This window comes from Zootoca vivipara, chromosome 15, assembly GCF_965207765.1.
Source record: "Zootoca vivipara chromosome 15, rZooViv2.hap1.1, whole genome shotgun sequence".
NCBI lineage: Eukaryota > Metazoa > Chordata > Lepidosauria > Squamata > Lacertidae > Zootoca > Zootoca vivipara.
In genome coordinates, this window is record NC_142598.1 from 29,495,112 (window position 1) to 29,521,395 (window position 26,284).

The 26,284-nt window shown below is 44.9% G+C and overlaps 1 long non-coding RNA gene across 1 annotated transcript in view; it reads right to left on the reverse strand.

Annotated features, from left to right (window-relative positions):
* The window catches only part of LOC148683432 (uncharacterized), a 229,882-nt gene extending 205,269 nt beyond the window's left edge, over positions 1-24,613 (reverse strand). The window contains exon 1 of the long non-coding RNA XR_015947179.1: positions 23,470-24,613. This is a non-coding gene — a long non-coding RNA (uncharacterized LOC148683432). The remainder of the gene's footprint in view (positions 1-23,469) is intronic.
* Positions 24,614-26,284: the final 1,671 nt, after the last annotated feature.

The following is a 26,284-nucleotide window of genomic DNA, read 5'->3' on the forward strand; positions in this document are numbered from 1 at the left end:
CAGGAATGATGGGAGTTGTAGTCCCAAAACATCTGGAGGCACACTGGTTGAGAAACACTGAAATAAAGTATATTATTATTATTATTATTATTATTATTATTATTATTATTATTATTATTACTTCTTCTTCTTCTTCTTCTTCTTCTTCTTCTTCTTCTTCTTCTTCTTCTTCTTCTTCTTCTTCTTCTTCTTCTGTATGGACAAGCCCTCTCTCATCTTTGTGAATGCCCATACTGACTCAAATGCACAGAGTGAACCTTTTCTAGTCAAACCCCAATCCTTTATTTTACCATCTCCGACATCCTCATAAACTGCATTAGTTTCCCAATACTTGTTTCATGGAATAATCAAAACCAAGAAAAGCAGGGGCATTAGCCCTTTCCTTAAAAACAACAGCAGCACTACAATTCCTGTACTTGACACAGCCTATAAATATTAATTGTGATTGTTAGACACAAGCAACCCTTAAATCTGTTTCTACCCTGCAGTCAACTTGTTTAAAATTAAATTTATCACCGTCTGGGACACCAGAACCATTTTTTTTTTTTTTTGCAAGACAGGCGTGTGCAGATTTCATTTCTAAAAGTGCTATCACTAAGGAGAAAATATGGTATTTACCCCGAGACAACAGGCTGCTATGAATATTTAAGATGACACATAAAATATGAAGTTGTTTGCTATTCACATGCAATCTATTAAGTGAAAGCGTGTATTGAATAAGAAAAAATCAGGAGGAAGTTCTGCTGACACATAAGTGGGTCAGGCAAGTCGGACATCCGCAAGATTGAGGAAATGCTCACTGTGGAGAAGATGTCAATTCTCTCTCAGGAAGACACTGGTTCCGATTTGGTCAAAGTTAGGAAGAAACATAGGAATCTGCCTTCTTTGGGATCAGCATTTTTGCCTGTCTACCCTAGCATTACTAACTGGGTTTCAAATGGGAGCATTTTTATTGCTCTGCTTGGCATTCCTGGGGATTTCACCTGGCAACCTCTGCATGCAAAGCTTGCATTTCACCATCAAGATATGGTTCTTCCTCAGTGTCAGAAACCAATGGATTCAGGTAGGTAGCCGTGTTGGTCTGACGCAGTCAAAATAAAAAGATTTTTTTTTTTGTCCAGTAGCACCTTAGAGACCAACTAAGTTTGTTCTAGGTATACGGTAAGCTTTTGTGTGCATGCACACTTCTTCAGATACACTGAAACCGAAGTCACCAGACCCTTATATATAGTGGGAGGGTAGGGTGGGGTTTTTCTCAGGAGGGTAGTAAGAGATAGGTGATTGACTCAGAATTTCAGAAATAGACTTGAAAGAGAAGTTGCTGAATTACAACTTATTACTAAACCGAAAATTATGGAGAGACTTGGTCTGAATAGAGATATTGGATTCTTGTCTCATTAAACATGCTAAAGTCATCTTTTTAGTCATCTGCATACTATCCCTTGCTTTTTCTTGTAGGACTAATTGCAGTCGTTAACAGACAACAGGTTTACCATACCCATTGAGTCAATCACCCATCTCCTACTACCCTTCTGAGAAAAACCCCACCCCACCCTCCCACCAAATATAAGGCTCTGGTGACTTCTGTTTCAGTGTATCTCAAGAAGTGTGCATGCACACGAGAGCTTATACCCAGAACAAACGTAGTTGGTCTCTAAGGTGCTACTGGACAAAAGAAACCAATGGAGTTAGAGCCACGGATCCTGTCTCTGCATGCAGCTGCTTCATGAGTCATCAAAATGGCCTCTTAGAGAAGGTCCCCCACTGTGGGTGGGTGCTTTGAACCTTTCCTTCCTTAGCCAATTTATTACACATTAGTCAGCAGGGACTGACGATTTCCCCTCGCTCCAGCAATGCCTCTTGAAAGACAACGTCCTGACATGTGTCATTCCTAATGAGACTCCTAATGAGACATGGAGGGGGGGGGGGGCAAAAGGAGACACATGTCAGCTACTAGTGATGCTGGTGAAACTTAAGGTTTTTTTTTTAAAAAAAAAAAATAGACACCTCACAAAGCCCAGCCTTGTCCAAGGAAGTCCTTCATCCCCAATGGCTTCTGCCAATTTTCCTCTTCCCCCTGAGATATGGTCTGAAATTCTCCCCTCCCTCTGGAATCCCTTTTGTGGGCTGCACATGAAGTTTTGAAAGGAAGAGGCTTTTTGCCTCAACACATTTATACCCTCAAATAAAATAAGCTTCAGGTGGTACAAGATTTGTTTCCTAAAAAATTAATTCAAGAATTAAAATATTGTCTCTGTATAAGAAGTTGGTGATCATATTCATATCGCCTTCAAATACATTTGCAATAACTATTATGCAACAGCAATCAGTTGTCAGAAAGCTGACTAACACATGTGTTAGCCATGGGCGTACCCAGGATCAAAACTAGGGGGGGCAAGGGGAGGGGCCAAGGCACGGAAGGGGAGGGGCCACAAAGTGGGCGGGAACAGCGAACTCGCGCTCCGCCGGGCTGTGCCCCTCCCTAGAAGCAGGGCTGGTGGGCGGAGGCAGAGCCCAGCCCAGCGGAGCGCGAGTTCAGCGTTCCCGCCCGCCGCGCTCTCTGGTTCCCCGCCGCGCTTGGCCTTGCCAGAGGGCGCGACGGGGAGCTGGAGGGAGGGCGCAGCGCGGCGGGCGGGAACGGCGAACTCGCGCTCCGCCGGGCTGTGCCCCTCCCTAGCAGCAGGGCTGGTAGGCGGAGGCGGAGCCCAGCCCAGCGGAGCGCGAGTTCAGCGTTCCCGCCCGCTGCGCCGCGCTCTCTGGTTCCCCGCCGCGCTTGGCCTTGCCAGAGGGCGCGACGGGGAGCTGGAGGGAGGGCGCAGCGCGGCGGGCGGGGACGGCGAACTCGCGCTCCGCCGGGCTGTGCCCCTCCCTAGCAGCAGGGCTGGTGGGCGGAGGCGGAGCCCAGCCCAGCGGAGCGCGAGTTCGGCGTTCCCGCCCACCGCGCCGCGCTCCCTGGTTCCCCGCCGCGCTTGGCCTTGCCTGAGGGCGCGCCGGGGAGCTGGAGGGAGGGTGCGGCGCGGTGCGGCGGGAATGGCGAACTCGCGCTCCGCCGGGCTGTGCTCCGCCTCTGCCCACCAGCCCTGCTTCTAGAGTAGGGCAGCTGCCCTAACTTGCCGCATGGTGGGTACGCCCTTGGTGTTAGCATTAACTCATGGTCTGTGGAGAGATAAAAATGTAAAATCGAATCCCTCCACTCATTTCTTACTGGCACATATTTTTCTCCTTCTACCCTTCAAACCATAGTCAAGGCATTGCTCTATAAGCTTGAAAATTCAGGAGTGCTAAATGCCCGGTTTCATACCTCCTGTCACAGTGGCCGGAGTGGGCTACTTCAGAGTAACGACTCTACACAGCTCTGCATTTTATCTTTTTATTGGTGCTGCATATTTACAGTGCTAAAGGCAGTGCTATTTACAGAGACACATCTTATCCGCTTGAATCAGAACCTCCGAATGGCGTTTGGCGCGTTTTTCTCCAACATAACAACTTGGGGAGACCCATCCTCTTCCCCCTACGTTTTCTGCGCAATTCCGGAGTTGGGGGGACAGGTCTGCCCCCCTTGCTTCCCCCTTCCTGTCTCACCTGGGACGCTGGCTCCGCTACCCTGTCTGAGCCTCGGACCCCACTTCCTGCTTCCCCACTTGAGACGGAACTCTCCCTGCTTTCCCCTGCGCTCGGGGATGGGCTGGAACTCAGGAGGGGAGGGACTTCGCGATATCCCCTGTCCCTCACACCTCCCAAAGCATTATTTCTCTGTTTCTTCATGTGCCCCAAATTTACATGTGATTCTTGAGTGTTTGCCAGACCTAAGCTTGGAATAGCTGCCTCCTGGCTTTTTGCAAGTCTGCCTCTGAGCAATATGCTTTGCTGTCCCTCTGTGACACTGCCAGCCGCCACACTTGTCCATTGTGAGTAATTTAATGTTGGTTTATTAAAAAAGAAAAGATGACTGGAAGGGACAAAAAGGAGCAATGACTGCACTATAACTGATCTTGAGTGACACTTGAAGATTCATTAGCCAGGAGCCTGTGAACCAACAGACAATTCAACAAGAATGCAGTATATGTTGACCCAGTCTGCTAAGGTCAGCTGGAGTTGATTCCCACCCCCTCCCAGAGCAAGGCAACAGGTATAGTATCTGCTTTATATATATATATATATATAAATGAAGCTACAGAACTACTCTGCATATCTAAATCTATAGCCCCACCACTCTGGGACAACCTTATCAGAAGTTATCAAAATAACATTAACCGGAAGGTTCCCTCACTACATTTCGGAAGCACAAACATACACATAGTTCTTAATTTTTACAAGCAGGGATATGGGTGAAAAGCCAGACACATACATTTTTTGTTACAACCGTATACAGACTCTCAGAGTGTCCCTATTTTCCAGGGACAGTCACAGATTTGCAGAAGCAGTCCCGGTTTCTGATTTGATCCCACAATGTCTCACGTTTCCTTAGGATGTCCCTATTTTCATCAGAGAAATGTTGGCGGGTATGGAGTTATGCAACCCCCGAGCCAAGGAGATATGTAACTACGGTATGTTGTTGTTTAGTTGTTTAGTCGTGTCCAACTCTTCGTGACCCCATGGACCAGAGCACGCCAGACACTCCTGTCTTCCACTGCCTCCCGCAGTTTGGTCAAACTCATGTTCGTAGCTTCAATAACACTGACCAACCATCTCGTCCTCTATCGTCCCCTTCTCCTTGTGCCCTCAATCTTTCCCAACATCAGGGTCTTTTCCAGGGAGTCTTCTCTTCTCATGAGGTGGCCAAAGTATTGGAGCCTCAGCTTCACGATCTGTCCTTCCAGTGAGCTCTCAGGGCTACTTTCCTTAAGAATGGATAGGTTTTATCTTCTCGCAGTCCATGGGACTCTCAAGAGTCTCCTCCAGCACCATAATTCAGAAGCATCAATTCTTTGGCGATCAGCCTTCTTCATGGTCCAGCTCTCACTTCCATACATCACTACTGGGAAAACCATAGCTTTAACTATACGGACCTTTGTCGGCAAGGTGATGTCTCTGCTTTTTAAGATGCTGTCTAGGTTTGTCATTGCTTTTCTCCCAAGAAGCAGGCCAAAGACATCTGAGGGCAGCCCTGTATACAGAAGTTTTATAATGTTTAATGTTTCATTATGTTTTTATGTAGGTTAGAAGACGCCCAGAGATGATGACGATGATGATGATGATGATGTTGATTATAGAATATGATGTCCTGATTTTCATCAGAGAAATGTTGGAAGGTTTGCATATGGTCAAATTCAAGTGACGCAAATGACTTAATGACTCAGTTTCAGAAATTTGGCAAGGCAGACTCATTGCTTTCCACTCTTCTGAAAAATAGAAATGGAGGGAAGGGCCTTAGTTGGGGCAAGGTTCTCAACAGTGCCCCAAGCCTTTTCCCCAGAAGAGCTCTCTCTCTCGGGCCTATGTCAGATGGGATCGTGACACAGATCCACTTTGTTCACCAGCCGCACAAACCCTGACATACTTCCACTAATGAACAGCTTCATACCAAATAAGATTCACACTGCATGAAGAAACAGAACCCTTAAATGGGGACCTGAGTTGCTTTCAAGGCTGCAGTGTATTCTTAAGTCAGTCCTGCAGTATGGTTGCAAACATTATGCCTTTCAATGCAAATAAGATAAAAAGCCGAGAAGCACACAGATAGACCCATGGAGCCACCTCGGATGTTTTAAATGCACAACTGTAAATGTAAAGTGTGAATGTGACAAACAGTGTTTGAAAACATACAGTATGTAAGAATGGTACAACAGAAGCCTGTGATTGGCTGAGGCTCCCTGGAGGGTGTTTGCTTGTTGGGAAAACGGGATAATTTTTCAAAAGGGTCTTCTGCACAACACCAGATATGTCATTGGCGTACCTTTAGTAGATTACATGCTGCCTACTTTCTCTGCCAACCAAAGTAAGGATCCAGACTCACCTCTCACAATTTTTAATCTTAAAAACAAACAAACCTGCAGATTCCTTTTTCATATCATCAGATGCCTACGCCTGCCGCTGTTACTTAAAGGAAGTTATAATCCATATTTTATCTTCAAATTGTCAAAATACATGAATAGCAGTGTGGATACTAAGAGATGAACTTCAAATTATCCTGAAGATTAAAGTTCTTCTTTTCCTAGGACAGATTCTCTCAGTACATTTACCCATGACAGCTGACCAAACCCAGTATTTTTTTAAAAAATAAGAAAACATAAAACTATTGGATCTAAAAGGTTCTTTTGCATAAACAGAACACATTTCCACTCAAACAAGGCATGGGTCCCAGTTTTATTGGTGCTGAAGTTTGTGGAGCAGCACAGGTCAGCAAAAAAACTGGTGTCTTCCCACCTCAGATGTTGACTAGACTACATCTCCCACCATCACTAACCATTACCCATGCTGGTCAGGGCTGATGGGAGTTGGAGTCCAAGAACATCTGGAGGGCCACAGGTTCCTCAGCCCTGGCTTACCACCAAAGGCAACTTTGAGTCCTAGCCATTAGTTGTTGCTCTGTGAGGTCTATGCTATTTTCGTTTGAGAAATGAGTGATTTATCTTATGCAGGCATCCCCAAACTTCAGCCCTCCAGATGTTTTGGACTACAATTCCCATCATCCCTGCCCACTGGTCCTGTTAGCTAGGGATGATGGGAGTTGTAGGCCAAAACATCTGGAGGGCCGCAGTTTGGGGATGCCTGATCTTATGCAACAGTTTCTATTAGCACACACAATTGGGGGGGGGGGATGAAGTCAAAGCAAATTTAACTCCTATTCACTTTTGAATCATCTCATTTACATGCTATTTTTAAAAGCCCTATGCGGTACCCTGACGTACCCTCCTACCTACAGGACCGCATCTCCTGGTATGCCCCGCAGAGGACCTTAAGGTCCACAAATAACAATATTTTGGAGATCCCGAGCCATAAGGTGGCTAGATTGGCCTCAACTAGGGCCAGGGCATTTTAAATATTGTCCCTGGCTTGGTGGAACACTCTCTCACAGGAGACCAGGGACCTGTGGGATTTGACACCTTTCTGCAGGGCCTGCAAGACGGAGCTGTTCCGCCTGGCCTTTGGGTTTTGATTTGGGCCATTTTAAAATGAGGTTGCATTTTAAAACAATTTAAAAATAATTTTTAAATCTAAATTGTATTTTAACCTGCATTTTAATCAATTGTTTTTCTTTTTTTTACGTTTTATTGTAATTTTATTGATGTCAGCCGCCCTGAGCCCGACTCTCACTGGAGAGGGCGGGGTATAAATAAAAATTTATTATTAAATTTATTTTTATAATGCAAAATGGCAGCTCAGCCTTCAGTGCTCAGCATCTTCATAAATCCAGGAGAAGGTGAAACAAAGGAAAAGAGAAGAATAGCTATGCAGACCTACAGCAGTATATTCCAGACCCCACCAAAGGGCCTCTATGACAGCACAGATCCAACAGGAAAAAGCAATGCTGTTATATTGTCTCTTATAACTATGAATCTATTAAAAACAACCACTGAACTGGAATGTCCTAGCCTCAGATGATGGCCTGGGGAAAACATTTTGTTTGAGGACCTTCACAATGACAAACATTCTTGCCTGAAAAACCATTGCTCTCCATCACTGATCATCCCTGGAATGCACAGCCACAAAAGTAAGACCCATTCATTCTCCACAGAAGACAACGACGAGACTTCAGGATGTGTCTGATAGATATGTGGGGTGAGGAGCAGGTCTTAAGAATTGGAAGTGTGTTCCCTAGAGTTATCGAAACTACTCAGGTAAAACTACTCTGGAATCAGACAATAATGAAAGTACTTTAGGATGGCATTCCTTGCACATTCCATACCTAACACCCCTTGTTGTTACTGAGAAATTGTGTTTTGAGCGCCACGAATCTGCTTTAAGTGACCACACTCCCGTTCCTCATTCTTTTCATCTTCCTCACTCTTTCTGAACTGTGGGTTGTATGACTTCTGAATGATGTATGGAAGCAAGTAATTAATGTCTGGGAGTTCTTGAAACACTGTGTGTTGGGGAAGTCATTAGTGCTAACTGCCCATGTTAGATATTTGCCTTATTAGAGAGTCATTAAATGCCCAACACCAGCTTGCTTTACCTATCCTTGGCAAAGTGTTAAGATTGCTTCAACATTGTTATCATAACATGAAAGACAAGCTGCCCTACTGATGACAGTGAAAGCAGGGTACATGGAAACTCACATGTTCCTAACCATATCCCATGGTCAAGCCGACCCTCAACAAAGAAAAAGAAAAAGGCTTCTCAAATTAAAACCATGCTGCTAATAGAACTTTCAGAATCGTATGAGGAAAGGACTGGGCAAAAGGTGGGGGAACTATAATTTGAGAGCACTGCAGACCTTAAGAATATGTTGAAGCTAGAAACCATGTCTCATCCCAGGAATGTTGGACTATTACCTCGGAGACCAGGATTCAAATTCCGACTCAACCGTGAAGCTCACTGGATGACCTTGGGGGTTGTCACGGACTCTCAGCCTAACCTACCTCACAGGGTTGTTGTGAGGAAGAAATGGGGAGGAGGAGAACCATGTAAACCACCTTGAGCGCCTTGAAAGAAAAAAGTGGTATATGAATGAAACAAACAAGCAATAAGACTAGTTACAGGTAGGTAGCCGTGTTGGTCTGACGTAGTCGGAAAAAAATTAAAAAAATTCCTTCCAGCAGCACCTTAAAGACCAACTAAGTTTCTATTTTGGTATGAGCTTTCATGTGCATGCACATGAAAGCTCATACCAAAATAAAAACTTAGTTGGTCTTTAAGGTGCTGCTGGAAGCAATAAGACTGAACTCCAGTGATGTCAAATTAATTCTTAGCACTCCATGGACACATGTTGATTCACCTTTTGTTAGGACTCTACAATGACATTTTCAAGGACTTTTTAATATGGGGGAATATACTTATGATATGACACTGAAGGTAAAGGGACCCCTGACCATTAGGTCCAGTCGTGACCGACTCTGGGGTTGCGCGCTCATCTCGCATTATTGGCCGAGGGAGCCGGCGTATAGCTTCCAGGTCATGTGGCCAGCATGACAAAGCTGTTTCTGGCGAACCAGAGCAGCACACGGAAACACTGTTTACCTTCCCGCTGTAGCGGTACCTATTTATCTACTTGCACTTTGACGTGCTTTCGAACTGCTAGGTTGGCAGGAGCTGGGACCGAGCAACGGGAGCTCACCCCGTCACAGGGATTCGTACCACTGACCTCCTTATCGGCAAGCCCTAGGCTCTGTGGTTTAACCCACAGCGCCACCCACATCCCTTGACACTGAAGTACTTGATCTCAAATTATGCTATAAAGAGTGTCTCCAGAGATAGTTTCCCTAGTATTAATACCTATAATATTGATACCAAAGTTTTATGAAGATCCCAACAAACCTTCAATGCAGAGATGCCTCTCTTACATGACAGAGTTGTGTCAACAATGCCACGCTCTGTTACCAGTCTTAAGACCCATCACTTTTGCCTACCATGAATGGAGATCATGCTCTAGAACAGGGATGGGGAACATTTTTTCAACCTGAGGGCAACAGAGGCAACCTTCTGGGGACCACATGCCAACCTTCCGAGGTTGGTGGAGTCAGAGGAGAAAGTGGGGGGAGCAACGGAAGTGACTCTTCCTTCATATTCCAGCTATGCAGTCAGAGGGTGACACTGAGGCAATCAATAGACTTTATTACTTTTCACAGAGATGCTCCAGACTGTCAAGTGTACTTGATAGTACAGAGTACATTCAAAGAGGAGTGTGACCTGGGGAGATTTGGCCTAGGCCCGAGGTGTGCCTCTAGAACATCAAGCACTCGGTCCTGTATAGGCTACCTGAAGGAAGTGTCTCCACCCCCATCGTTCTGCCTGGACACTGAGGTCCAGCTCCAAGGGCCTTCTGGTGGTTGCCTCACTGTGAGAAGCAAAGTTGCAGGGAACCAGGCAGAGGGCCTTCTCAGTAGTGGCACCCGCCCTGTGGAACGCCCTCCCACCAGATGTCAAAGAGAAAAACAACTATCCGACTTTTAGAAGACATCTGAAGGCAGCCCTGTTCAGGGAAGCTTTTAATATCTGATGAATTATTGTGTTTTAATGTTTTGTTGGAAGCCACCCAGAGTGGCTGGGGAAACCCAGCCAGATGGGCGGGGTATAAATAAAAAGTTGTTGTTGTTGCAGAGAAATTTTTTATTGCCACAAGCATGCTGTCTTCAGGTGAACTTGGCCAGCATTAAAAATCTTCTCATCAAGGATTCCTGATAAGCTTAAAAGGAAACCAAGCATTCCCCCAGAAAACCATTGTCTTAAAGTCAGCCTTGTTACGTATCCTCTATTTTAATCACTGATGAAAACAGTGGAATATGCTACAAATGTATTAAACCGCCCCAAAACATGTTACTATTTTTAAATAGTCTTCATACTCTGGAAGGTCATGCAACGGCTTTCCTGGAGCACCAAGGAAATTCATGAGCAGGCCAAACCCTGAAAAGCAAATTCCTGATGCCTTAAAAGGCTTTGCTGAGGTAGGTTTGCAGAGAAATTCCAGCTAATTTTTTTTTTAAAACGATAACCAGATTACATTATAGCATAATGAAATGTGCCGATTCACTTGCTCAGTAAAGAAAGCAATAAAAGTACAATGTGTGCCATAACATTTCAATTTGTCGTTCTTATTAAAATAAAGGCCGGGCGGGGGAAGGGAGTGGAGGAAAGGGAGAATAAAGTCTAGGTTGGCAATGTAATTCTCAGAGTAGCATCAATAAATATTTTCTTTTACAGAAGTTATACTCCTGCCTCCATCACAAGATTCCTGGAAAAAAGTAGGGCTGGAAATAACATTGATGCTTTGTGCTTACATCCAGCAGAGAACAAAGACAAATGGATTTCCCCTTTTTTTTAAGCAGCTTTGGAAAATATAGGTCTTGCAGATATCATCTGATTTATGTAACAGAGATATCTCAATCGCTAGGAGAAAAAAGTCGCTTTTATACAAACCAGCATAATATTTATAATATACAACGTGAATACACAGGGAGGTAATTTGCATCATGGAAGAGTCCTTTGTGTCCCCCCCCCCCCCCCCGTGAAGTGAAATACAATGGGCTATTTCTACCTTTGAAATAATTGCCGAGGACTCAATCTAACGATATTCCATCCAGATCTGATCATTCAGCCTTTCACAGAAAAAAGGTTTTATTTCTTTGCCAGATGGAGAAGCATTCAAAGACGACTCCTTCTCTTAATCATTCGGGTTGCCACTACACTGAAATTCCCACTGCTTTCAATTGCTGTCACCTAGAAATTAACCTTATGAGTTTTAGGATGCTGGAATCTTCGATGAAGTTGGAAGTGACAGAACCACAACCGTTTTAGACTTGAGAGGTGCTGTTTCAGCTATTTCTGACAGGGGCATGCACCTCTAGATGGTGGAGATCTTAGGTGCCATCTTTACTTGCTGGCAAGTGACCAATAAAGGTAAAGGTAAAGGGACCCCTGACCATTAGGTCCAGTCGTGACCGACTCTGGGGTTGCGCGCTCATCTCGCATTAGCCAGGTGCAAAATGTGCCTGGCTAATTTCGAACACTGTGTGCAGCATGACTAAAGGTTTGGAATATGCTCCTAGATGGCAGAAAGAATGGGTTGAGACTCAAAGAAAAATACCCAAGGAACCATTGAGGTAGATAGGAGGCATTTTCAGCTAACATGTTGAAAAGGGAGGGGGGCGTAAGATAGCAGAGAGAAGCAAAGGGGGACCCATTGCCTCAACCCTTTTCCTTACCAGTGCTCTGAGATGGTGACTACAGACTAAGGCAGGCATCCTCAACCTCGGCCCTCCATATGTTTTGAGACTACAATTCCCAGCATCCCTGACCACTGGTCTTGCTAGCTAGGGATCATGGGAATTGTAAGGCAAAAACATCTGGAGGGCCGAGGCTGAGGAAGCCTAGACTAAGGGATGTACCAATATTTTTCCCCTGATCAAGATGTCCCAGATAAGTGAAGAATTATGGAAATACAAGAAGGTTCCTGCCAACTTAACAGTTTGAAAGCACGTCAAAGTGCAGGTAGATAAATAGGTACCGCTCCAAGCGGGAAGGTAAACGGTGTTTCCGTGTGCTGCTCTGGTTCACCAGAAGCAGCTTTGTCATGCTGGCCACATGACTTGGAAGTTGTACGCCGGCTCCCTCGGCCAATAACGCGAGATGAGCGCCGCAACTCCAGAGTCGGTCACGACTGGACCTAATGGGCCCCTTTACTGAAACACACAGAAATACTCACTGGGTGCTCTAACCCTTGTGCAGTATGTACAAGGGTTTCCATTTCTCTCTCCCCTCCCTCGCCAAATCCGCTTTCTGTTAAGATTACTTCTCATGCAAACTGCAAAGAAGTTAGTTCTCATTGGGCAACAATATAAATAATATATTAGAAATACAACTTGAATAATAATGAAAACTCATTGTCTTTGTGCACAGCCTATAATGCTCGAAGCAACAACATGGATTTCTTCCCTGGGCTACATAAATATGAATAACACATTTCGGAGCTAGATCATATGCCCAGCTACAAAAGAGAGTAGCTGGGGACTGGACACATATTTATATTTCTCTCCAGAGGGCTTTTGAAAACTCATAACTCTATTAAACAATTTCTCCCAGAATTCGGCAGATGTTTATTTCCTGAAATATACTGCAGAATTGCAAGGAATCTAACGGCCCAAGACTCCTTTACTCCCACATGCTGGTTTTCTTAAATAAGGAGAATTCGCTTTAAGAGGCAGAGTGGTAAAATGGCTAAGCCATCTTATGATGACCTTTTATAATAACACTGACCCCGGGCAACTTTTCTTCTTCATTCCAATGGCTGGGATCTCTGTCTCAGCGCACAATGCAGTGGTATAGGGAGGGGAAAGTTAGTATCTGCTTAGAGCACATGAGCCAAAAAAAGGAGAAACCTGCAGTGAGAAGAATGGGGAAAACAAAACAGGAAATGAGCAAAATCAGATAGCAGGCCTTCTCTGGCCCCATCATCTCTCACTATCATTGCCACTCAAGTCAAGGTCTTTAAAGTTCTGAAGACTGCAGAGCTCGTGGTTGGCAAAGCAATGGTTCTGGACTGCAACCCCCTTTAACCTTGATGATTAGGCCATGCAATGGCCCATTGGCCCATTTTCATACCAAACAGTGGTCATATAACAACAACGTTCTTGCATTTAAACTTTAACCCATAAAAATCCAGTTGCAATAATAGTGGAGAGGATGATTCTCCATCGGGATCTAAAAAGTTTGTTATGGTAGCAGGGGGAGAACTGGGTAAATGTTAGAGGCAAAATGCCATTAGTTTGGGCTTCTGCACCAAGAGCCTGGTTATAAAATTACAGGAGAGAGAGGGGTTTGCACAGTCTGAACAGGTCAAGCCTTAGGCTCCAGCATAAAGGCTGTGCCTTTTATCCAATAAATGTACAGCTGAAGAGGCCATGGATTGCATTCAACTAAGGTTTACTTGGAACAGACCCACTGAAAATAATATTAGGGAGTCAGGTAAGCCCCACCCTGCATAATCAATCACATGACATGGTGCACACACACCATTTGAATGGCAATGCTTGCCCATCAACTTTGGGGGCCCCCAGGCACCTGAAATATTTTTTTGCGGGAGGCCAAAGACTCCTCAGCCCCTAAGAGTTGGCTTGTATGTTTCTGAATATGACTTACAACCCTGTAAGTTCTCTCACCTATCCAGCTTTCCACACAGATGAGCATAATTTTAGAGATGTACAGGACCCTGTAGAGAAAATTCCATAAATGTTATTGAAACTGGTTATTTCCTTAGGGTATTTTTTTTTGCCCAAGCAGGAACTTCCAGATGAACCATATCACATTGCCTACTCAACAGATTGTTCTAGATAACTCAAGCAACCATCCCACTGATCTAAATTCTCCTGGAACATTTTTAAAAAGGCAACAAATGCAAATTAAAGACAAGGCATGGAGTCAAATTCTCACTCAGCTAGACAGCTCACCAGCTCAGCTTGGGCTAATCACTCACACGTAATTTACCTTGAAGTGGTTCCCCACCCCTTGTTTTCATTATGTATTTTGTGTTTTAAATCGTGTGTTTTGATGTTGTGAACCATCCTGAAACCTATGAAGGGAGGGTGGTGTACAAATTAATAAATAAAATGGGAATGCCTCCATTTTTCACCCTGAGCTCCTTGGAGGAAGGTTGAGGTATATATTTGATGAATAAATAAAAAGAAGCTCAGTTTGCCACTGTTACGCTTCTATAGTGCTGGCACATTTGTTAGGCAAAGGCAAATTCATCTGATTAGGCTGTTTCACGACTATATCCCCAGTTGGTAAGGAAAGAATTAGCCTCCAATTGTACTTATAAGTTTGGCTGACAGACATTCTGCATTTCTCTACAAACACATCACAAGCAATCAGGAGCCTCTGGACAAAAGCCCCAGACACAGCCGTCATAAGCATTCTGTCTGTACTTCTAAAAATTGAATCATAGCACTGTTTCTTGTACACATCTCCATTATTAAAGAAATGTGGAAGTTCAGAGAAAAATCACACAAGTCCCTGTTTAGAAGATATGACACCATCAAGTACTGAAACAGATTCCAGTCACATTCAGTTTGACAGAGAAAACTCAATTCCACTCTAGACTGCTAACAGAGGTTTATGAAATAGTATCTGACTCAAACATTCTTTCAACTTGCAATTAATTCTACAAAACAGAACAGCAAATAGGTTTCGGAGATAGCCAATGTAGAGCTCTCCAGAATGTTGTTAAGACTATAATTGGCATGAGCCCCAGCTAGTACAGGCAATGGTCAATGATGACAGAGTTGGAGTCCAACATCATTAATATGGAGGACACCATATTAGCTACTCTTGTATAGAACAGAGCTCACTGCCCAACAGTCATTGCTTGGAGATAGCAGCCTTAGCTTAACCACTTTTACTCAGAAGAAAGGACCTCCAAGCCCATTGGAACTTAATTTTCAAATAAATACGCAGAGGACTTTTAATACTTTTTATTAAGTCTCCAAAGGTATTTCAAACCACACATACATACACAACTTCTTCATTTCCCACCCCTCCATAACCCATCAATTGCTTCCATTCTTCCTTAAAAAGTTTGTCATTATATCCTCTTAGTTTAGCAGTCATTTTTGCAACTTCTGCATAGTCCATCAGTTTTATAAGCCATTCATCCTTGGTTAGTAATCTTCCTTCTTTCCATTTCTGTGCATAGAAAGTTCTAGCTGCTGTTGTCACATACATAAATATGCTAGTCAGCTTTCCTGGGACCTCTGTTCCCATTATTCCTAGTAAAAAAAGGGGGGTTGGGTTTTTTAGGGGTCAGTTTAAACATCCTTTTCAATTCATTATATATCATTCCCCCCCAAAAAAAACCCTTCACCTGCACATGTAAAAGAGATGTAGAATTGTGTGTCATCAGCATATTGCTGACAACATACTCCAAAACTTTGGGTGACCTCACTCAGCAGTTTCATGTACCATAGATGTTAAACAGCATGGGGGGTAAAAGGAAACCCTGAGGAACCCCACATTGAAAGCTCTACAGGGCCAAAGATCACTCCCCAAGCATCACCCCAGGGCTGTCTTAAGCGTATCTGGTGCCGTGGCGCGAAGATCCCTCCAGCGCCCCCCCCCCGCCCGGTTTCACAGCGCGGCTGTCTGGCGGGCGTAGCGCGGCTGCTGCAGGTGCCACCCAGCCTTGCCTTAGAGCCGGCCCTGCATCACCCCCTGGAAATAACCATCCAAGTAGGACCGGAAGCCCTCCAAAGTGGTACCACCCTACCCTAACTTGGACAGCAGTTCCAGGAGGATACAAAAAGCTGTTGAGAGGTTGAGGAGAATCAGCGATAACATATTTCTAGAGACAAAAGCAGGGCAACCAAAGCAGTTTCTGTGCCAAAACTGTGCAAAGCAGTTTCCCTCCAAGAATGCCTGGATCTTGCCCAAGAAGGTGAGATTGGCAACTATCTTTTCATTACTTAGATTTTCTGAATGGGGAGAGTTTCTTCAAGCAGGCATGGACCACCCCTTCTCACAGGGAGGCAGAAAATCACCTTCCTGCTAGTTTTCCCAGCTGTCCCCTCCCTGCTAGTTTTTATCAGCCAAGATGGGCAAGGATCCAGGGCACAAGTGGTCACCCTGACCAATCCAAGCACCTTTTCTATGTCCTTGAGCCTTACTAACTGAAACATATCCAACATAACACAACTAGAGACCTTTCGAGATTCATTTGCTATAAAAGTGGAGTCCAAGGTCCCAGTGGATGCAAGCAATTTTATCCTCAAAGTGGAATCTCAGAAGTTATCTCCCCACCTTCCTATGCCAGGGGCCTGCATTGGCTCTCTTATTTTTGTTTATGGAAGAGACACTTCAGAACCAATCCCATGTCAAATAATCACATTACACTTATTGTTATTGATACTCTTAACATACATATTCATATGCACTTGCGGTATTTCAACAGAAAGAGCACTACTCTGGTAAATCCTACTCTAAGGCAAGGGCCAACACAGAAATGTCCTCTCCTAGCAAAACTTTTACACGCAAGCATTACAATGGAATAGCCTGCAGTCCATCAATTAAAAAAATGAAATTCCTCAGCAAAGCAGACAGACATCAGATTCAAGGTTCAAAGTGAATTCAAGATTAGCTTCTCATCAGACACACACCTCTGATAATTTTGATTGCAAATAATCATCACACGTATTCTTTTACGGCTGTTTTCTGTAGAAAGGAGGGGGAGGGAAGAATACCAGGAACAAAACAAAACACTTGGCTTGCCTCCTACCAACAGAAAGTGGGTCACTGAAATGTAACTCAAACATGCCATGAAGAGTTTCCATTTGCATGGCAGAAATCCACAAATCAAGCTGGAACTAAGTTACCGTAGTTAAGTTTTGAGGAGGGAGGGAGAAGTGGGTTATGATTCACACTGTGCATCTACTTTTATGTGTTAAGACGCAGGTGGTGCTGTGGGTTAAACCACAGAGCCTAGGGTTTGCCAATCAAAAGGTCAGCAGTTCAAATCCCCACGATGGGGTGAGCTCCCATTGCTCGGTCCCAGCTCCTGCCAACCTAGCAGTTTGGAAGCACATCAAAGTGCAAGTAGATAAATAGGGACCGCTCCGGCGGAAAGATAAACAGCGTTTCCGTGCGCTGCTCTGGTTCGCCAGAAACATCTTAGTCATGCTGGCCACATGACCCGGAAGCTGTACGCTGGTTCCCTCAGCCAGTAAAGCAAGATGAGCACCGCAACCCCAGAGTCGTCTGCGACTAGATCTAATGGTCAGCGGACCCTTTTCCTTTACCTTTATGGTGGGCATCACCACAAGACAACAGAATGAATGAGGAAACTTTGCAATACAGATGGTCATTTAATACTTCTAATTACCATCAAGTTATAGATTGTTATTTGATAGATAGAAAGTATTCTTCCTTAGAAAACATCATATCTGGAAAAGCAGGGTGGTGGTGTTTTTGTTCTTTAAGGGGGAAGAACAGGTTGAATAACAAACCCAATTAAAATCATTTTACACCAACCATCAGACCAACTCTTCAAAGAACTGTAAATGGATCTAACCCAGAAGGGGTTTTAATTGTATCTTCCATTTGCACAAAGCATTGTTCTCTCTCTTAAACTAGTACTTGCAGATTCAAAACATAGAACATAGAAATGTTTCAGTTGATAGAAAGGGAAGGAATGCATTTGCTTGTCTGAAGTCCATCAACCTCAGTGTGGCTGATTCTCAGCTTGGTGTAGGAGAGGAAACCACAAAATGTCAATGAATCAGTGTAAAAGCATTAATTGAAGAAATACATCTTACAAATGTGAGTGTGTGTGTGTGAGAGAGAGAGAGAGAGAGAGAGCAACCTCTTAATTTATGCCCATGATGTAGAACAGAAGTTAAATTGACAAGCACACTAAGAAATATATAAGATTAAATCCATTTGATCTGTAAAATACTGTATGCCCATATATGAAGCATTAAGAAGAGACTTCATGTGAATAAGGAATCCTAGTCAACAGGGTGCAAAAAAGTATGTTACCAAGTCACATCTAACCAAAGTTCATTCTGAAGCAATGGCTCAAAGGAAAGTGTGCAACTTCATTAAGAGAAGATCCTGAGATCCCTCCAGGGACCCTGCTCAGCAACTAAAATACTACCATTTGTAAAGGTTTAAGTGTGTGTGTGTGTGTGTGTATGTATGTATGCAAACCTGTATTAGGACTGTAGGAAGTGATAGGCAGACCTATAGGCAGGTCTATATTTGGATACCCAATCTCTCATAGCTTGATTTCTCAACTATTTCAAGATCATTCAAGTTCTTCTCACATGCCCCAATTCCACAAACCACCAATTGAACCTTATTCAGTGACTTAGTGAGTTTTTTAGATCAATCTGTGCTCTCACCCTTTGTTTAGACAGTTCCATAGACTCAATATATTAAGAGAACAGCCTTAAATTAATAATAAAAAAACAGTCCAACTTTGGACTGCATATTGGTGCAGACTTTTTTACATTACCATGAAAGCAAGCCTTACCTTCCTCCCTGCCCCTCACCACAGCTGATGTGTATCTCTCTCCATCCTAAGAAAAGAACCACTAAGGTTCACCTATGATGGTGAAGGAACCAACTTACAACCTTCAAGACCACACAGGGCCAGCCCTACCATTAGAGAGAGTAAAACTGCCACCTCGGGCAGCATGAACTGTGGCAGAAGAGGAAGTGAAGCAGCACTGGAGATCAAAGCTGTGCTACTTCTCCTGCCTTGATCCTGCTAAGTTAGCCTGCTTCTTACAGATACAGTGAGAGAGGTTCTCCATTTGCCAGCATCAATGTAAGAGCTGCTTGACGGTGGAAAGGTCTCCCTCGGGAGGCTGTAGACCAGGCATCCCCAAACTGCAGCCCTCCACATGTTTTGGCCTACAACTCCCATGATCCCTAGCTAGCAGGACCAATGGTCAGGGAAGATGGGAATTGTAGTCCAAAACATCTGGAGGGCCGAAGTTTGGGGATGCCTGCTGTAGACTCTCCTTCCTTGAATAGCAGAGGTTGGATTGCCATCTTTCATGGATGCTTTAGTTGAGATTTCTACCTTGCAGGGGGGGGGGGGAGTGAACTAGATGATCCTTGCCAACTCTATGATTCTAGAAGAGTCTATTGCCAGTCTGGTCAGGCTTCTGTACCTGGAAGAGGGAGGGGGCCTCTTATCCACTTCAAGTAACAAAATGCCACCTTCAATGTCACAACTATATGAATACTGCCCCAGAATATAGAGCTTAATTTGTCACCATTTGTTAAACAGGTTATAGGGCTTATAGATAGCTCATCAGCCACAGACAACCATCTCTACTACTTTGTCTTTCCCTCAGCTCTTACTACACAGGAAAACATTTCCACCTAGAGCCCTTTCACAGAATATCTAGAAGCAAAATATTTGCAGAGAGCTATGCCATTGTACCTAAAGAGCCAATCACAGGGAATGGCAATACCCTTTATTCAGGTATTTATTTAGGTACCTTTTACATTCAGTAATTCAGATTGCAAACAGAAATTTCAGAGATGTGCTGCAGTCACATTTAATTTATGTACTATAGGTAACACTGAGGTGTAGGTTAGATGTTTCTTTTTGTTTGTTTGTTTTTTGTTTAAAAGGGGAAATGCAAAGGCATTTTAAACAGAACATTATATTTAGTAGCCAAGTCACAATACTGGAAAATGAACACACATTCTCTGTTGGAGCAAGAAACCTTTTCATGGATGTGCTCCCTGGAATGGGAGTTGCCTCTAGCAGAGCGGTGGCATTTTGATAGTGAAGACAAGTGACACGGAACAAGCTTTATAGATGGTCTGCTCTCAGAGGCTGTGTGCACATTTATCTGGGAGTAAGCATAATTGAACACAGTGGGATTTGCTTCTGGGTGAGCATGCACAGCACTGGGCTATACATTTACTCTGTCCTGCAACCTAAATGTTGCATACTTCTTTCACCCTGTAGCTTCCCATATGCTTGCAGACTCCTGCTCGATTCCCATTGATGTGAGATTGTGCACTACACAGCACATGACTCACACAAGTGCTTTGAGGTATATTTCATGCGGCCGTTCTCGCCAGCCCCTAAAAAGCCCACACAAGACCACAAGAATAATCTTTTATTCATTCTTCTTTTTGCAGGTCATGCTTTCTTTCTCTAATGTACAGCCCCCCAGGTGATTAATTTCACACTTAAGGCATTCTTGCTGGGTTTTGAGCTAATATGAAGGCAGCTCTTTTCAACATCAAAAACATATATTTTAACATGCCTCTCATTTCTTGGCAAACCACTCAAGTTTTCAGTTATATTTGGGAGGAACTTAGTCAGCAAAGCTTCATAATTTCTCTTTCTTTTTTTAAAAAAAATAATGTTACTCCAAAATGACAACGGTTCAAACAGCGACAAAATAAAGAACAGAAAAGCTGAATAGACAAATGCTGTTAGTAAGCCTTTGATCCGAAGGCTGCAACCAGCATTAAAACCATATTGAAAACACAATTATTACAAAGGACATGAAACAATATCTCACAAGTACTGAAGAAATTTCAAACTTTTCCATAACGGGCAAAGCCACACTGGCTCACTAAAACCGGTGGCTATAGGTTTTTGTCATCACAAGCAACATCAAGGTGAACACTTCTGTATTTGCTAGACACCTCCTGTTACTGCATATTGCAAAGAAATGCTTTGTGATATGAACTTGGCAGCAATTAAGCCTCTGCTTTAGAAACAAGACAGTTTCTACATAGCATGCCAGCCCCTCTCATGTATGAGACAAATAATGCTCTTTCAAAATAATGCAGTGTGCATCGCAGCCTTTGCATGCAATGGATCTTCCTCACACCGAAGGTACAGGGAGGGCTTACACCACCTGCAAATAGTAATTCTGCCCATCAATGCTACATTCATAGTTTCCTCCTTTTAAGCTCCTATCAGCACCTTACACCCACCCTCACAACCTGCAACCTCAGCATTTCTATTCAAACTGTAGAGCAAATATCTGGCCTGGATGGAGAGAGTGAAGAACCATTACTGTAATATTTTTTCTAGCACACACAGATACACAGGCATGGGTTTTCTTTCTCACAACTCAAATCACCTGCTAAAACACACATACCCTGACCATAATATGAGAGGGGACAGGTGAAAGCAGAAGACTGTGTCACTTGTGAGCCTCATCAGTCAAACCATTTCAGCTGACCATGTCTCCCCTCGCAGCCTAGACATCAGAAACCAGAGCCACCTAGAGGAAGACCAATTTTCTTCTGCCTCTGCCTAGTGGTCATCCAAGAGGAGATCCCTGGCTTTTCCAGAGCCTTCGCTATTTGTTAAGGTGCCGTTTTTCTGTGGCACAGAGACTCACCCCAAATCCCAGGCAAGGATAAATTAGTAATCTATAGTATAGGGAAGCTTTTAAATGTTTTATTATGTTTTTATATATGTTGGAAGCTGTCTAGAGTGGCTGGGGCAACCCAGTCAGATGGGCGGGGTACAAATGATATTATTATTATTACTATTATTATTTGTTGTTGTTTAAGGGCTACATCTCCCTCCACACGGCACCACCTTTTCAGTATCAACTATGCCAGCTGTATCCTGAAGCCTTATGGTAGCGTGCCAGAAGAAAATCTGAAGGTAGTGACAACATGGCAATGTCTTTTAGGTTGCTACAGGTTTTGGCTTCTTTCAGAACCTTCCCAACCCTCACCCTCATTCACCCATGGGTGCTCAAGATGCAGCATATAACACACTGAATCCCGAGATTCAGTGAGCTCTCTCTTTTGAAGATCACACTCAGGAACGGTAGGACTCCAGCTCTGGCCAAAGTAGACTACTGGAGGAGCTGAGGATTGAATCATTTCTGAAAATGAATGGAGAAGACCATATAAGAGGAAGGGAAAGGTTTAGTGAGAACTTGTGTGAGAGAAAGAGTGAGTGGGTGTGGGTTATGTAAGCTTCAGAATAAAATAAAATAATACAAAAAAATAGTATTTGGGGGTGGGGGTGTTGATTTGACTTTGTTTTAAACTTTTGAATATTGCATTTTGTGTGTTTATGTGGTGAACTGCCCTGCGATCTGAAGGGTGACATACAAATTTATTAAGACACTCTCATGGTGGTGTGTGGAAATTATATGAAGGGGTTGGAAGGGGAAGATCTGAGATCCCTAATCCTGGTGCTTGTTAAATAGAAAATGTGGGGGGGGCACAGCCTACCCTGCCCTTGCAGGAGGAAAAGCCAAGAGCAAGGCAAACAAACTAACAAAACAAAAACAAAAACCCCAAACCCAAATTCTCCATCCATCCTTGCTGGTTTTTCCTTTCTTTAACGCCACAGAAAAATGGGTCACCAAAAAAGCTCTTGCCTGGGGGGAAAATCAAGAAACAGCAATGTAGGCAAGGGGGGGGGGGGGTGAGGAAGGTTCAGAAATTTATTTCTGAAATATTAACGAGCCCTATCCTGAGAGAAACATCTAGGCTTGATTTTTTTTCCGCCCTCCCGCAGAGAGAAGAGGGGTGTGAGCAATTGGCAGCACGCAGAAGAGCATTTCCGGAAGGGGTAAACTTAAGAGGCAAGGTGAAGTTTCGGGAGAGAGCGGGGTAGGAAAAGGAAAACCAGAGACCCCCCCACCCACCCCAAATCCCAGTCTCCCTCAGGTGCTGCTGTGACACCACCAACCCTATTCTCTAGGATGCTAATTCTCTCTTTCTTTCGCTCGCCCCCCCCCCCTTCAACCTTCTCCATCTCACGCTCCCGGGGAACCTCTAGTGGCCGAAAACGGAGGCGCTCCTTCTGGTGAACACGAGTCTCTTACCACCGGAGTTAAAATCCCTCAGACAACTATTTGCTTTGTAACTGAAAAGCTCGACTGGACGATCGGGCAGATTCTATGCATCTCCCTTCTCCCACAGAGAGGAGAACCCACACGCGTTGGGCTCCTTAGGACTAAGAAGACTAGGATGCTGAACCCCACGGCCACCCCACCGCCCATCCTTGCGCGCCGTACATACGGATAGAGCCGGGGGGGGGGGGATATGACAAGCCTCCATAGCTGTGAGATTAAACATTGCAAAGTACAAATGGAGGACTCCCCCACCCCCACCCCATTCACCCACCTTCCTATCCGCAATCTCCAACCCGATTTATATAGACAATAACTTTCCCTCGGATTGGCATCAAGGGGGCAGCGGGAGAGAGAACGAGAGAAAACGCCGGAGCAGCTGCGAAGAGGAGAAAGATCGTTTGGTAACTAGATTGCACTTTTTACTGAGAAAGGGTGGAGTGAAATCTATAGCATTTTTTGGGGGGGGATTAAGGATATAACGGGGAGAGCGCAAACGGAGAGATCCCCTTACCCGGATGCCGTCTGAATTCTCCTCGGCGTCCTTTAGCACAACCAAGCTGGTCCCTCTCCACAACCACGCGCGCACACGCGCGATCCGTGCCGGGCTTCTAATTCCACGGTTTCTCTCGCCGACGGGAAGGAAGAAATAGGACGAAAGCGGCGGCGCAATCCTCACTCACATTGCCACGCCACAGGCAACGACAGAGGCAGTAGGGTGGGCAGGGAAGCCTCGCCGCTTCTCCAAGTTGGCTAGCGTACACGTCTATCTGTTGGCAGGTTTTCCACAATTAAGATCCCCGAGATGAAGGCGACCCAAAAAGAAACGTGGGGGGAGGACGGGGGAGGTTCCCCAATCAGTTGTTGCTGCTGCCTCCTTTTTTTTTGCTCCTTAATTGGCAACCCTTTAAAAAGAAGAGGAAAGCCTTTTCCTTCCTTTTTACTCCCCAATTGCCTTTTTTCGGGGAGGGGTTGTCGTTGTTTGTATGTATGCAGGGACCGGATTCTCAAGTCCAGATTCTCAACGGCTCCAAGGAGATGGCTTCTTCCCCGCGAGGCTTTCGCAGCGCGCTCCGCTTGCAACGCGGCTGCTTTCCACGGTGGAAACTTTCAGGTGGAGAAGGAAACAGCGGCGGTAGTGGCAGCATCTAGCGAGCAAGCAAGCCCAGGTCTAGGTGAGGATGGGCGGGCTGGTGCTTGCGCGTGTGCAAAAAAGAAATACACACACAAAACACACACACAGAGACACACACCGGTTCCTTCCAGGGCTCGAACACGGGCCGTTGAAGTCCCGCAGCTAGAGGGATGGGGGGGGGGGACAGTGGAAAATGCAAAATAAAACAATACACGCACCTCCCCCCAAAAGCCCAACGACTCTCCGGCGCCCTAGAGCCGTGTAGCAAGCCAGCCAAGGTCCTCCGTGTACCCTTTCTCACGACCAGCTGTTCCGACGCTGCGATCTTCGCAAACGGCTACAGCCGAGGCGAGCTGCTTAACTCTTTCCCTTCCGCTCTCCGCGCTGCTCCCAGGAAAGGAAGGAGTAGCTGCCGCGTTTGCCCTTGCAGTTGGGCTGGGAGCTCCAGGGAGTGCCGCATTTCTCCGAGTAAGCGCGCAAAGATCCCCCCTCCCCACCCCACCCCCGGCCGCGGTTCCTCCTCCTTCTCCCCAGCGTGACCTGATTAGCTACAGCAGGGAAAGAGGACGCAGGCAGCACCTTCCCAGTCAGCAGGAACGCGTCCGCCATGGATGCGCGCCGGCGTCTAGGTGGACGCTTTTGAGGAGACGCTCCTATTCGGAGGTTGGCGGGAGCAGGTGGGACACTCAGCTGGCGGAGTGAAAAGGACCACCCAGGCGGTTTTGGAAAGGTGGCGTTTCCAGAGGTCTGGGCAGCCTGATCCTACGCAGCAGCGCAGCATAGGATCTGGATGCCTGAAGGAGAGAAAGCTAAGGGGTCCTGCACTCCCCCCCCCCGGGCAGGAGATTCGCATTTCTCCTTGAGGCACTAGGAGAAGACGAATTCATGAATGGAACTGAAGCTCGTGCACCGTTTTAATTCTGAGCGCAGGGGATTGCTAGAAATAGACGAATCCTTTGCGCACGCTGCCCGATCCGATTTAATATCCACGATTCCTTCAGAATAACTCTACGTAGGATCGGTTGATAAAACGTTCTTGCTAGGTATCTTTCCTACGCCCCTTTTCTTCCAAGAACCCACTGAATGCTCATCAGGGTTGTATTCGCTTGTAGCACCATGCCTGCCACCCTAGGCGTATGCGCACAGAATTGCAGAAATTGAAACTCTTTCCGGCTCCAACCCTGGGAAGCAAATCACATTGGCCTGACTGAGATTTACTTCAAAGTAAGCATACCTAGGATTGGGACCAGGGGCGCCAACTTGAATAAAATATTTTTGCATAGCTGCCAAGTTTTCCCTTTTCTCACGAGGAAGCCTATTGAGCATAAGGGAAAATCCCTTTAAAAAAGGGATAACTTGGCAGCTATGTTTTTTTTGGGGGGGGAGCAGGTTAGCAACTACAGTGGAACCTCGGTTTATGAACACCTCGGTTTATGAATTTTCGGTTTATGAACACCGCGGACCCATCTGGAACGGATTAATTCATTTTCCATTACTTTCAATGGGAAAGTTTGCTTCAGTTTATGAACGCTTCAGTTTATGAACAGACTTCCGGAACCAATTACACCCATGCTTCAGTTTATGAACGCTTACTCCGTGGACCGTCTGGAACGGATTAATTCACTTTCCATTACTTTCAATGGGAAAGTTCGCTTCAGTTTATGAACGCTTCAGTTTATGAACAGACTTCCGGAACCAATTATGTTCATAAACCGAGGTACCACTGTATGCTGAAAACATCTTAAGCATAACTAAAGGAAAGGCAGCAGAAAGATCAAGAAGAGTATAGAGACCTTTAGACTGTGCAGGGAGGAGGTCACTAGCTTTAGAATGCAATCTCATGCACACTTACCTGGGAGTTAACCCCACTAAACTTAATGGAATGCCATTCTGAGCTGAGCTGTATAGGATAACATTGAGAGACTAGGCATATTTATTTTGGAGCAAGTCCCTTTCAACCTGAGCCCTATAGAAGTCTAAATTTCAATGGGACTTGTTTCTTCACAATGGGCTGCAGCTTTTTGTGGATTGTTCCAGTTAATGTGATCAAGTCAAAGGGAATCAAAGAACTGTGGATTTGGAAGGGACCCTGAGGATCATCTAGTCCAACGCCCTGCAATGCAGAAATATATAGCTGCACTTATAAGCCCATGTTAAACACGTGCCAAAATCCTGTGCATGGGCATGTATATAT